Source organism: Chelonia mydas, chromosome 9, assembly GCF_015237465.2.
Source record: "Chelonia mydas isolate rCheMyd1 chromosome 9, rCheMyd1.pri.v2, whole genome shotgun sequence".
NCBI lineage: Eukaryota > Metazoa > Chordata > Testudines > Cheloniidae > Chelonia > Chelonia mydas.
Genome location: NC_057855.1, coordinates 39,745,603 through 39,760,114, shown reverse-complemented (window position 1 = coordinate 39,760,114; position 14,512 = coordinate 39,745,603).

Below are 14,512 nucleotides of genomic sequence, written 5' to 3'. Positions count from 1 at the left end.
CATTAGGTATATTGGAAGAGGTACACTGCATGTTGTGATAAGCATGTTTAGGACCCATGGATCTTGTAGGGTGTATTGATCATTGTAGCAACAGAAATATGTCTACAGATTTTGCATCTGTTATGGCAGAGTCTAATGCTGCCTTGAGTTGGTGTGTACTGGTTGGTAGAGAGGAGGTGTGTGCTTCTGAGGAGCTTGGTGAGGTGGAATATCTGAAAAAAGTCTTGTGAATTAGACCTCAGGCAGTCAAATAAAAGAGATGTGAAGTTTCTAGACCAAACTGGGGTGAAGTTTTTTTAGACAAGTCTTCATAACAACACATGAAAGGACTTATAAAAGGAACTATTTTCAGAGTTCCATATCTTAGAAAGATTTTGACCAATACACTTCAAAGTCTACTAAAATACTCATCTGTGTTCTCCTATTCAACGCTGCCTTTGTGCTGCACTAAAAATGCAATCAGCCCAAAAGACAATGTAATCCCTCGTCCTGGCATAGAGCTAAAGTAGGGATTCTTACACGACTCCCCTCCTCCCTGTTATGGTACCAGTGGAGCAAGGTGGAAGGAGAGATGGTATGGCCAAGACATCCCTAAACCATACTAAGCCCTTAGGTTGCTCTGTCTTGTTGCAGAGTCCTTCATAAAGCAGCAGTAAGACCAGCATCGGGGGAAAAGATATATAAAAGCAACTTCAGCTGCTGACTACTGCCACCCACTTACCAGGCTTCTGTTCAGTGTAGCCATAGTTGTGGACCTGGCCCAATATCCTCTGGTAAGAAGAAGTTTATATTCAAGATTTTAATCAGAAAGGACTTTTTGGGTGGCAGGGGAAAGAAATGGATGAGTGGCCAAAAACATAAATAAAAAAAATCCGGCTCATATTCGAAAGCTAGTTACATGTTTAATTATGGAGTAACTTCTGAGGCACAATGGCATCTATTTTGAAGGCAATTTTGCAAGCTATAGATTTTAAAAGGGGCAACATGCCTATAAAAAAAACACACATGCAAGGATATCATGCATGATAGTTATATTGTCAGTTATTCAGGTCTTCAGTAAGGGTAGTCAACAACTAGAACAATCTACCCAAGACTGGTGGATTCTCCATCACTAGCAATTTTTAAACCAAGATTGGATTACTTTTTTCTAAAAAGATATGTTCTAGTTCTAAACAGGAATTATTTTAAGGAAGTCCTATGGCCTGTGTTATAAAAAGGTCAAACTAGATTCTCACAGTAGTCCCTTCTGGCTTTGGAATCTAATGAAACTTCCATTGTTGAAGCCAATGGCTGAATCTGAGAGCAATGAAGGTTTACACCAACTGTGGATCTGGCCTAATATTTCAAAAAACTTTCTTTCCAAAAATGTGATTTAAGGGGGAAAAAGTAAAATTAACAGAGCTCATTGGAATTTTGACAAAATAGATTTTCATTGAAGAAAATGCCAATTCATTGAAACCAAAACTGTTTCCAAAACAAGGTTAGGTTCGACAAATTTCTGGACTCCAAAAAAGACTAGAAAAAGGTTAACATTCTCTATTTATTTGATTTTTAAATAAATTCCAATTTTCTGGTACAAAATGATTTGTTCTGAAATTTAAGCTATTACACTGAAAAAGGTAGGAAAAGAAAAAAGGTCAATATAGAAACTAAGGGTTTCAAATGATCCAAAAATAAATGATTTTGGTTTACAAATATTTAAGAAATTGACTTTTTGTCCTGATTCAAGATGGAAAAAGATTGAACTCAAAAATATTCAGGAGATGTTAATTAGCAGGAAAGAGTTTTTCCAATACTTGAAGAAATTACTTTATTACCTCATTTGTTGATTCCCAAGGTATCAGTCTCCTGCTTGGCTATAGAGAAGGTTCTTATATCATTTAAGCAGTAGATTTACTAAAGTCAGTCAATAACCACAGCTGACTTCAAAGTGTGCCCTTACTTGTACAGAGTAGTTTGTACAGAGTGAAAATATACTGAAATGAGTATTGGGCACACTTGGTACACCTCAAGAGATACTGGAAATCCTCAGCTAAGGTAGCTACAGAATGGACAAAAAAAACTGAGCAAGAGGAATACAGCTGAGTTATTCTTCAGGTTGAGATTTATAGAGTGCTGAGCCTCAATTGTTGAATATACTTTTCCTCTTTAATGTTTATAATGTTTTATTGCACACAAGTAAAAATAAAAATGTTGATTTTTAATTTGCCCCCCGGTACACATTAATCTTTAATTACATGATCACATTTTCCACAGGACCCCTTGGTCTTTCATTGCATAGGTTGGACACATAAGGGGACAGAATTAAGGATGCATGGGCAACCATAAATCTGACATTTGTTAACTCGAGCATTTCCCTTTGAAACCTGAATGAGTTTTTAAATTTTTTTGATGTAATAAATTAACACTAAACACCAAGCTCAGTATGAATAGCTTGGAATACCCAACAATTCCACCCCATTCTGAGGACACCCTTTTGACCTATTTTTTGTTTCTCGTAGATAGTTTTTATTCTCTCACTTACCACTGACTTCCTGTGTTACCTTAGGCGAGTCACTTAACCTCTGTCTGTAAAAAGGGGCTAGCAACTCTTACCCTCCATTGTAGAACACTGACATCTATGAATGAAGAGTGCTGTATAACAGCTAAATACGGTTAGTAATATTAAAGTAAATGATCTATCCTCAAGTGCCGCACTGAGACTAGAACTTTGCAGGGTAGAATATTTCTTATCTTTACTTCAATATATGTAATAAATGTGAAGAGTAACCCAAGTGTGAAATTGTTAAGAGTAAAAGACATTCACAAGTCAGCAAACAAGGTGCCCTAGGGGAAGTGACCAAGACTAAGTTGCCTATCTTGAATTGCTGTTCCGTCACTGTCTACATGTACAGTTCCTTCTTGGGATTGTAAACTGACTGCTACACAAGCTAGATCTGCAGATATCGACTGAATGCTTTGAACTACCTTGTGTGGTGGGGAGACTTCATTTGTCATGACAAAGAAGCACATCAGTATGCTCAGATGGTGTGTTCATTTGAGGCTTTCTTGGGCTTTGGGAGTGATTATTCAAGCATGCTGTATCATTTGTTTGTATGATGTTTAGTGTTTTCATCAATTACTGTGGTGGAAGGGAAAGGATTTGGCTTAAGTATTCAGTGCATTGAACTACAAACTTGTTGTGGTCCTTTGTATTTCGTATTCCTTTAATCATCCTTGGAAGGGTAAACTAATATGTTTGTGGTGACTAAATTTCTTTTAGACAGTTTGATTTCAGGCAACAGTCTATTTGTATAGAATCATAAGGCCAGAGCAGCCTCTCTGCTATCATGCACAAGGGATTCCACATGGCCACAAATTGTCCTGGCTCTGATGGAAAGGTGGATACACCATTTCTCCCATCACCCTCTGAGGCTCCTTGCTGCTTACAGAAACCCCTCCATAGAAGAATCTCTGTGGGGGCTTGGGGATGGGAGAAGATGAATTGAGGCTCTACAACATTATCCCATGCTAGGCCCCTATATACCTGACTGGAATTCCTGCAAGGTGTTGCTTGAAGCAACATTAACGCCAGCAGAGTCTCCTCAGTGACTGCTGCTTAGCAACTGCAGGGGGACTCAGCCAATGGGACGATGGCTCCTGCCAAAAAGTTAGTGTACCTATACAAGTTTGATGTGGCTTCCTAGAAAGCCATGGAGATAGCTAACATTGACTCTTGAAGGCCTCTTAAATTTGTAATTTTAACACTTGCAAAGGCAATATTACCAACTTTAATTAGGGGGAAAAAATCAAGGTGGGGAGCAAGGAATGTGTTAGGCTGTGTGTGAATTGAGTCATTTTTTGAGATAGGCTAGAACTATTACAATATAAGAGGTTTGGTGTGGCTGAGCAAACAGGAAATTGCAAAGACAGCTCAAACTTGAAAGGAGACAAGCATGCAAAAGCAATACACTCCTTAGTGAGACACTGTCAATCTTTCTCCACTTGGGAACTCTTGGGCTATTTTGGCCACATAAGTTGTATGCTGCATTTTGATCCCTTGGAATGTCCTCAGGAAGACTTGTCAATGCAGCTTTTCATTTTCTAATTTGATTGCCTCTCAGGTAAAGCAGTCAGAAGCAATAATTGTTCCAGAAAAGAAATCCTCCTAAAGTAATACAAAGGTGATCTTAACATCTGTCTCAAAGATTTGTCCAAGGGTCCACAATGTCTACAGTTTAAGAGCTGTTCATACCTGCAATTACTCAGTGTAAGCATAAATGCATGCTTTCTGCAGGCAAACCCTTGTGCATGAATGCTCAAATAAAAGTAAGGCACAAGTCTAATTTCAATGGAGTCAGTTGAGTTAAGCTCAATTTAAAATAAATAATTTAGCCGCTGACCCTGTACACCCATCTGTCCAGGTACGCAGAGTGAATGTGAGGGTGCAGAGATCCATGTATGTTGATCAGCTGCAGGATCAGGAGCTGAGTCTATGAAGAATCCAGTGCTGTAATAATCAGATAATCATCCCATTGCGTTTAATGCTCATTTTGCCTGACTAAGGATGGCAGGATCAGATCCAGAGTTCTTAGGTGTTCTAAATTAGTTAGAACATGCGTTCTTTTCCCTTTGTCAAATATCCTATACAGAACCTTATTTATACATAGGTTAGCACTGAAGACTATGAGAATTTTGGATAATGTTCTTCAAAGCTGTGTAAAGTCACACTTCCTCTTTACTGGGTTGCAGAAGTAAATCTGCAAATAACTATTCCATTTTTCTCTAAGCTATTGCCCTTTCCTCTCTCCCTGTGATTGGTGTGGCTGTTTGAGGATCACCTGTTGGAAATCTGGTTTTGCTGCCTTCTTGTTAGCATGCTATGCACTTGTATCCAATTTGTTTAGGTATTTAATTTTGGTAGAATATCTGGGAATGAGAATTACTATAACTTCAGGCAAACATGACTATATCTAGTCAGGTTGCTGTCTGGGTCCTTTTATCCAGCAAGGAAATCAGAAGTCTCTGTAGACCTTCTATTAAGAATTTGTGTCAGAACTAGTGGGAGATTAATCCCCTTAGCAGATTCTATTTAAATTCAAATCCTAGTGTGTTAAATCCTTCTACAGTTTTTAGTAGAAGAGGATCAGAAACAATACTGACTTTCAGAGACACAATACACCAGTTTAATGTGTCACCTACACTAGCAAGTATACATGATCCTAGTTACTGATTTAGAAACTGGGTCAGAGTCTTGACAATGCTTTTGTTGCCCAGCTAGGTTTGCAGGCCTTCTGTAGAAGAACATCATTCTGAATGTAGACTATAGAATTATCAGCTTGTTATAAGAATCCTGCACCCTTAATGCATTTCTGTAGCTGGCAGCAGAATAATTACAATGCCTTTCAGAATAGTGATTAAAAATTAATAAGCCAAAAACCCAAATGGTACATGTGTTAAGAGTACTCAAACCATAAATAGACAAAAAATTAAATCAATGCAGATTAAATGCTGACAAATGTCAGCTCAAGAAATATAGTGCTCAGCACTGTAAATCTGAGCCTCACCCCTACAGACAACTCTGATTATACAGGACATTTATCTAACTCTCCATGATAAAGCTGTTCTCACTACAGGGCATCAACAACCTAAACTCTCTCCTTCTGGCTAAAGGAGAGTCAGAAGGAGTTAGACCTTTGATGCTGAATAGATAGCTCATGAAATTCTCCAGCAACCTTAATTGTCACCGACCAGATGCTGACATAGATTGTCAGGGGGGAGTTTTAAAAATAAAACTGCTCGAGATAGCCAGATGGTAGTCATACAAGGCCATATTCATGCTTGATGTAACTACGCTAATGTCAATAGAGTTATATCAGAGATGAATTTGTCACCCCCAGTGCTAAGGAATAGTTGATTGTAGAACAATCCTTTAAGGACCAACTCCTACTGTCATTTTTATGAGTGGAAGTGCCACCAGTGTAACAGAATTTGGCTCTAAATGTAAACAAGCTACAGCTATTGTCTAACAGCTGAAATAGTAACCAATAGATCTAAAGTGATGGTTTAAAATATGAGAGACTTGCTCTTCTACCCCAGTAAACTGGAAATTGCCCACAAAATTCACGATGTAAATTCTTCAACAACTGCAGCAGGAAGAGGGAAGCAAGAAGCAATGCCTCTACAAAGCTGAAACAAATTTCAAGAAGACTGAGCCATAAGCAACAGAGAACCATTGGGAGACAATCCTCATTCTGAATTTCATATTTAAAACAAAACCAAAAAAGTAAACCATCAGATTCCTGATTTAACCAGTGTAAGAAAGAACAGAATTATTCCCAGAGCGTATATCCTCTTGATTATAATTACACCATTTTTAGATGTAAAAAAAGAGGGAGGAAACAAATGCTGTCACTATTCGAGCTCTGCCCACATTCCCAGGATAGTGTCATAAAAAAAAAAAAAGCTAGCTCTAGCAGAAACTCCCCTCATCCCCCATCTAAAAATACCATTTTGTCAAAACAAATGTTTCATTGACATATCGGTTTTGACAAAAGCTCTGTCAGGAAGATTAACAGACTGACTAGTCCCTAGGCTGACTCAGGCAAAGCAGGGACTTGTAGCTGTGGATCCCACATTCTAGGCACATGCCTTGGCTACTCTGGGCCATTTTTCCCCTACAAAAAAATTTGCAAGGTCTGTATCAGATCAAAACCTAATTTTAAAACCTTTAATTTTTTTCCCCCCACAGAAAAGAATTGCTTTCCCAATCTGCCCTAGATTCTGCTAAAGTGATCAGTAGTAGCTTGCTAGATTGATAAATTATGTTGCCTTCATTAGGCTTGAGAATCATCCATTGAGATGGAGGGATATTCACTAGAGGTATTGCTTCAGTTGAAATTCTGTGCCACTGAATGTCTTTGCCTCCTATTTAGGATGTGTCTTCAAAACTATAAGGACTATTTTTTTAAATGAAAAAAATTTGAGAAACTCATGAAGGCTGACATTTTGGATTAACCAACTGGAAGAGTCCCACTAGGATGCACCATGTGTACCTGCTCTTTCCAACCGCTGCTCCTCCTAATTTAAAAAAGTGGTGTTGGTGGGCGGGGGGGGGGGGGGAACAATTGACTAAGCAAGAGAAGACCAGACTAACCTTTGAGGGTGAAGGAACCTGTTCTCCCAATGACCTAGGACCCCTGCACTCACTTTACACTAATGGACTGGTTTTGGAGCAAGAACCGTAAGAGCCTGCATCAGCCTAACTGCATCCAGAGAACTCTGCCCACTCCTCCCCCACCTCCCAAATGTAATATTGCTATGCATGATACTGAGGTTGAAGAACCGACCACAGCAGACGGTGGTGAACCACAGCCCTGCGAATGCTCAAGGTAGATCTGTGGCTCTGCCAAGTTGCAGGTGAAAAGGCTATAATACAGGAGTTGTTACTGCCACTTCAGCATCCTCATCCAGTCATCGCTTTAGTGCTACTACAAGTGTCATCTGCCCTAGCTGCTTTCCCCAGTTTTTTGAATTGGTGCCAGTAGAAATGATGCCATCTTTCCCTTCACTTTGGCTTACAAAACAAATCGTTGTTTTTGGATAGTAACTGAAAGAAAAGGAGCAAGGGAAGAAGCACTTCAAGTACAACTCACTGGTTTGGGCATTTCAGGGTTTACCACCTGGTTTCAAAGTCTCTCCCTGCACCTCCCTTTTGTTGCTGTCCTGCAGTGAAGTGAGAGTCCTGCTACCATGCAGGCATTGACTCTACTCTTGAAAAGCTGCCACAGCAACCAATATTCCCTCCTTGACTTTCACCTTCTGTCCGCTCTGACTCACAAGGCTGAGTTTTTGTTTGTGGAGAACATTGTTAAATTACATCATTCAGCAATAAATGCTTATACACACAAAAATATCTGAACACCAAAAATTAATGGTTCTTTTGGACTAGGCTGTTAGACAAGTGTTACAACTATGACACGGCACCTTTGGGCTTTGACTTTGCTCCTCCCTCCATCATTCTGCCCTAAACATAGTTCCTGACAATTTGCTCAAGGTGCCAGTTAAAGATATTAAAAAGTTGATGAATATAAAAAGACTAAATTTACATACTAATGCAGCGGTTCTCAAACTTCATTACATCGTGACCCCCTTTTGACAACAAAAATTACTGCATGACCCCAGGAGCGGGGACTGAAGACCAAGCCTGCCTGAGCCCCACTGCCCCAGGCTGGAGGGTGGTGGCAAAGCTGAAACCCAAGGGCTTCTGTACTGGTTGGGGGGCATGTACCCTTATCCCTGGGTGGTGGAGCTTGGGCTTCTGCCCTACTGGGGCCCAGTGCCAACACCAGCCCTTGGTGACCCCCATTAAAATGGGATTGTGACCCACTTTGGGGTCCTGACCTACGGTTTGAGAACCCTGTACTAGTGTACCACTAGTGGGAAAATGAAATCAGAACAAGTCACCTATGGTAGTTACTTTATTGCTCTCTACAATATTACTCCATTGTATCTTTATACAGCAGTTCCTAAACAGTGGTCCAAGGATCACTAGCTGGAGTCTGACGATCTCTGGAGAGCTGGCTCGTCATATGGTGTTGACTCTCCTTTGTTTCCAGCTGCATACTTCCATTAATGACCGCTAGAGATCCATTAAATATTTCCCCATCATCATCTTTTTCCATATCAGCACTAGATACAAGGTTGCCATCCGAAAGGAAGTGATCCATGTGATCCAAGACGGGAGGGAAAGTGACTGGTATGATCATGAAAGGAAGGGGAGTTTGGTCCAGAAGACAGTGTTTGTTAAGATGTAACCCACAAAATGGAGATATTTCAAAATCCCCCTCCTAATAGAAACAGGTATGAAACTGTGCCTGGCACACTAGACACTCAGAGCTTTAAAAAGCACAAGTCATCATTCAGGTAGCCACTGATGGCCATGTCTGAACTTGAAGTGTCACCTGCCCAAATCATTTCCTGGCTTTCTCCAACCCAGACTTTCCCACGTATGTTGCCATTCTTTTTCTATAACTCATCTAATCACCACAATGTCTGTCAGAGGAACACAAAGATACATCTTTGACTGAAACAGTGAATGAAACAAATTCAACAAAAAGAATCATAATACAATAAAAATGAAAATAAAATTGAATTTTTGGATCTGCACTTGAAATCTTATTCTCCATCTACTCAATTGTTACAAAGGCTTACAGTCTCACGAGCTAAACATTCCTCCAACTCCTAATACATTAAGTTCAACTGACCCTGCTGCATGTACTTACATTCTGGATGGGAAAGACCATTCAAGGCTTTGTCTGAAATAGGCAAACTGTGAATTGTAGTTTGATTTGAGCTAACACTTTGGAAGCAGTCAAGGCTATTGGTTTTCCTCTGATTACCTTCAATACTCAATGTGCTGTCAAAACAGCAAACAAAATGTTTGGCCATATAAAGAAAGGATGGAGACTATACGAAGATTATAATAAAGGAGCAATATTAATCAGTGGTACGCACAAACCTGAAATACTGGATTCAGTTCTGGAAGAGCCATCTCAAAAGGATATGGCTTAAAACAGATGAGTTCAGAGACGGGTGACAATAGTGATTAGAGATTATTAAAATTTCCCGGAAGACAGATTGGAAATATCAGGACTGTTCAAATTAAAGATGAAACAAATGAAAGGTGACATGATTAAAACTATACAAAGTTATGAATAGCACAGAAGATAGATCAGGGATTTCTATTCATCCTCTCTCATAATACAAAACAAGGGAACATGCAATGCAATTAAAATAGAGCAAATTTAATTGATAAAAATACATCCTTTTCCCACAAAATGCACTATTAGCCTGTAAAACTATTTGTCACGGGATGTCTTTGAGACCAAGGGGCCAAGTCCCAATTGATGTAAATTTCTATAGCTCCATTGAAGAGACAATTTAAACTGACATTTCAGACCAGCTCAGGATCTGCTGTCCAGAGTTTAGCAGGATTAAAAAAAGATTAAACAAGAATATCCAAAGATTAAGAATCAAGAGTTTTGGGAGGGATATCAGCCCTCATGCTTCAGGCCATAAGTCAACCTCTAGCTATTGGGGGAATAGGAGGAAGCATTCCCCAAGGGAAGGTTAGCCTATAATTTTGTACTGCAGGCTTTTGCACCTTTTTCTGAAGCAGCTCGTATTGACTATTGATGATGCCAGGATAGTGAATTAGATGGAGCAATAGTCTAATCCAACCCGACATTTATGTTCATCTACTTTGTATTGCTGACATTAAAAGAATAGGCCTTTTCCATCTGAGTTCCTAGATTTGGGCACCCATTTGAAAAGGTTCATATTTACTTGATTAATATAATCAATTAAATTCATGTTTAGTTATGTAACTTTACTACTTAATCTATACTTACACATAAACCTTTCGATTTTATTTAGGAGAATTAAGATCAATAATATGCTGAGAACAACTTTTCTGAAGTTCTCAACTAGGAAGGGAAAAGCAGAATTCCTAAAAAAAAGTTAGATATTCGAGGCCTTCAGCTGAATATATGTAAGGATACTTCCTATTCTCATAGTCAACGGCTTACCATATATTCAGCTCTTTTCTCTCTTGTGTTGGACTACGTAAGTGGCTGTATTCACTGCCATAGCATCAGAGCACTGCAGGGCTCATTACCAGCACCCTTTTTTAACCACTTTGACCCTGCAACGGTTTGTCAAGTTATATCTTCTGTGGCCCAGCCCTCCTGCCAGGTCTCCTCTTTCCAGTTCTGTGGACATTTTCTCTGGAGGCCCCTCTTCCTAGCAGATTTCCCCACTGCCTCTCCACCCCAGAAACTCTGTAAGCTTCTGACAGGCCCTATCTGCAGGGCCCCTCACAGGAGCCTAGCCTGCTCCCTGGTTCTCTCCAGCCAGCCTTCACCAGGCCCTTCCCAGAGAGGGAAACAGGGAAGTTTCCTCTCTCCTGGGTCTCCTCACCCCAATGGCCTTTTCACAGACGGCATCATTAATTGTAGAGTCACTGCACCAGGATCAACTGCTACGTCACCTGCAAGGCTGAGCCAGACTCCCCTTAAGGAGCAGCCAGCTTTGACAGACTAACTATTGGTCAGCTATAAAATCATTTGCCCCCAACAGTTACTACAAACATTTCCTGTATTATACTGGGGGCTACTACCACCCAGTAGTATCTAAGTGGTAACTGTATAGCCTATAACCCTATTCCCTATGAAAAGGATCAGTTGTGTAGGCCTCCTTTGCCTTCCATAAACTGGTTTCTTTCCTGTTATAACCATGTCTTTCCACCATTTATGTCCCTTCTTAATTGGGCTCAGAGTTCCTCCCCGTGGCAGCATGCTGTGCTACAGACAGATTTGCTGGTCCTGGCCAGATGGAAAAAATTGTGTGTTGCAATTACACTGCGGCAAGAAAAACCAACCAGCTTTGGAATATTAGAAATAATCTCTCACCATCAGGACACTAGATGCAAAGTTAGAAGACAGACTGGTTTGTGATCTTTCAAATATTTGAAGCTTTAAATAGTTAATCTTAGAAGTAAACTTTATACCAGTAATATGAATCCACCTGAATATTCCATAGCTCAGAAAAATGTTTATCACTACTATGAGAACCAAATATATATTAAGCAGTTCTGGTAGCATCTCCTCTGTAATTTTACATGATAGCTCTTAACCTTTTATTTATTAGCACAGAGAAAAAGATGCATGTGTTTCTTTGTACACAATGATTGTTAAGTTGAAGGAACAGAGAGTACGCTGTTGAGATGGATGGATGAGCTACTGTCACTTATTGTGGGTCATAAGGACTCCAGGCCTGCACAAAGTTGTTTAAAGTGGTATTGGGCTGTGCATGAGCCATCACCCTCTCAGCCTTCACGGCCATTTTGTCTGCTGGTGCAAAAAGTTACAACAAATGGGTAACAAATAAAGATGCAGCCTTTTGTGTGGTGCCTGCAACACAGTCACATGCAGAACCCGTTGAAGGCCAAGCTGACCACAGCCCACCACCTAGTCTGTGTAGCAGTGCCAAAGATGGCTTGCTAATGCCACTGCAGACTAAAGCAAAAAGCGGCTGCTCCACTGAAGTCCATGACTGGCTAGTGGGCCAGGCAATCCCAGTTTGAATTTAGAGCATGCCTTCTCCTAGCACAGCCGCCTACCAGGGCTAAAGAGTCTGGTCTTCCCCAATGATGGATTGCTTTTTGTCTGATCCCTACCTTTTGACTTGTCTGGCTGGGGTGGCCCTACTAGGAGTTAAACTCCTGCCGGCATAGCTGTCAGGGTCATTAGCGCTCACAAGCCTTCCCACCAGGTCAAAGTGTAGCCCTCAGGGAAGGATGTAGCATTTAGCGATAACCACTTTTGCTGTATTTTTAAGCGCTATGAGGAAAAGTGAGCTAGATAAATTTTTATAAAGAAACTAACAAGTCTCTGCTGTCTCATTACAAACCTCAGAAAATCCTTCCCTAGAATTTACAGGTGCCAAAAGAGCACTGTAAAACTCAAATCACTTAACAAGACACATTAAACCATTTGTATTTTCCCTAAGTGAGGAATCCCAGGACTTGAAGGGGAAAAAGTAGAGTAGAGACAAGGTGTGGGTGAGGTGATATCTTTTATTGGACAATTTCTGTTGGTGAAAGAGACAAGCTTTTCTTGTGGACCTGAAGAGCTGTGTGTAAGCTCGAAAGCTTGTCTTTCACCAGAAGAAGTTGTTCCAACAGATATTACTTCACCCACACCTTGTCTCTTCAATATCCTGGACCAATATGGCTACAACAACTCTGCAAGTGACATTTATACCCAAGGGTAGGCTGAAATCCTAATGCCTCCCATTTCAGCTGCTCTGTATTTATCCCTAGGCTTCACATCTAATCTGTCATCTATCCATCTCATATTCATCAGCATAACCTCCAAGTGATTTACAGATGCTCAGTTTCTCATGTTCCATCCCACCCTTAGTGCAGTGCTACTCAAAAAAAGATCACTTGCCATTGAACTTAAGCAGTAGGTCTCTTCTCCCTGCTCTAAGACAGAGATACTGAGGTTGCAGGAATAAGTCTCTTTCTGGCTCTGCTCACCATGAGCAATACTTCCTTCTCTAGCTGGTTTCTTACTATGCTGCATAGGGGTCTTTAGGAGCACAATGAGAGGGAAGGAAGAAGAGGGGACAGATAGTTATTGCTCAGGCACCATGAGAGCAGCCAATTAATGATTAGAAAGCACAACTGCAAGGGAAATAAAACCTCAGTGTCACCCTGTCGTAACCCTGTTTCTGAGCCAGAGAGTGAGATCAATGATGGCTTGTTTCATTGCCCGTCCTCTCCTGTGGCTGCTCATTTCAGTATGCCTCTCTTCTCTACTCCAGGAAGGCTTGGGGGGCGGGTCTGATAGAGGTCAGGCCCAGGCCTGAGGAAGGCTAGTGCTACAAGTCTCCACTACTTGTAGCAGGACACTTTTAAAAAGCCAGGGGACAGGGAAACAAAGACAGTGGCTGTTGTGGGGAGGAGTAAGGAAGGTTTGCAAGAGGGTGAATCACTGCCTCACCAGGGAAAGGAATGGTCCACTAGTTGAGGTGCTAACTTGGGATACTGGGTTAAATTCCCTGCTCCAGCACATACTTAGGCCCAGATCCACAAAGGTATCCTTTGTGGATCTGGGCCTTAGTCTGCCTTGCTTCTATAACCCATCTGTAAAATGGGGATAATAGCACTTCTTTCCATTTATTCTTACAACACCCCTGTAAGGTAAGGAACAGGAGTGACAAACAGGGGAGTTCCAGAGGGTGTAGCTGCACATCCTATACTTGGAGGTAGAGGTACTGATATGATTAAACATTTTCATCAGTGATCTGGAACTAAATATAAATTCCCCGCTGTTAAAGTTTGCATATGACAAAGATTGACGGAATGGTAAATGATGAGGAGGACAGGGCAGCGTAGGAGTAAGAGGGGTATTTCAAGTGGTTGAGCACCAAGCAATTTCATCCCCCAAATTACTAAAATTCATAGTCTAAGTAAAAAAGAAATGGTAGGGCCCAAATCTTAATAATTGTCTCACTGTCAATTCAGGGACATGACTCCCACTATTTTGGTTACATAGGTCCCCCCCCGCCCATTTCTTAGGGAACACTATGATTATAAACAAGCAAAATAGTCATAGTTAATAATTGTGGTTATTTTATTAGCAAAGAAAGGAAAAGAAATTTAAAAAACAAAAACAGAATAGAACACAAATACTAAACAATGGTTACTTTAGTTTCAGTTTGTTCTGTATGCTACTGTGGAGAGCTTTTAACAAAGATTACACCTTTCTATAATCTTATTCTTAGAAATTTCCTCTTGTTTCATAGGACTTAGTTAAATTCGTTACTTAAAAGAAGCCATTCAAGGAGTTGTCAATAAATGAATCAATGAACATTAAGAATTCTAAATCTGAAATTAAATTCAACTATTTATCTTTATAGATCCAAGTCTCTTGTTCCAGAATACATGGTCTAAACTATTTCTTGT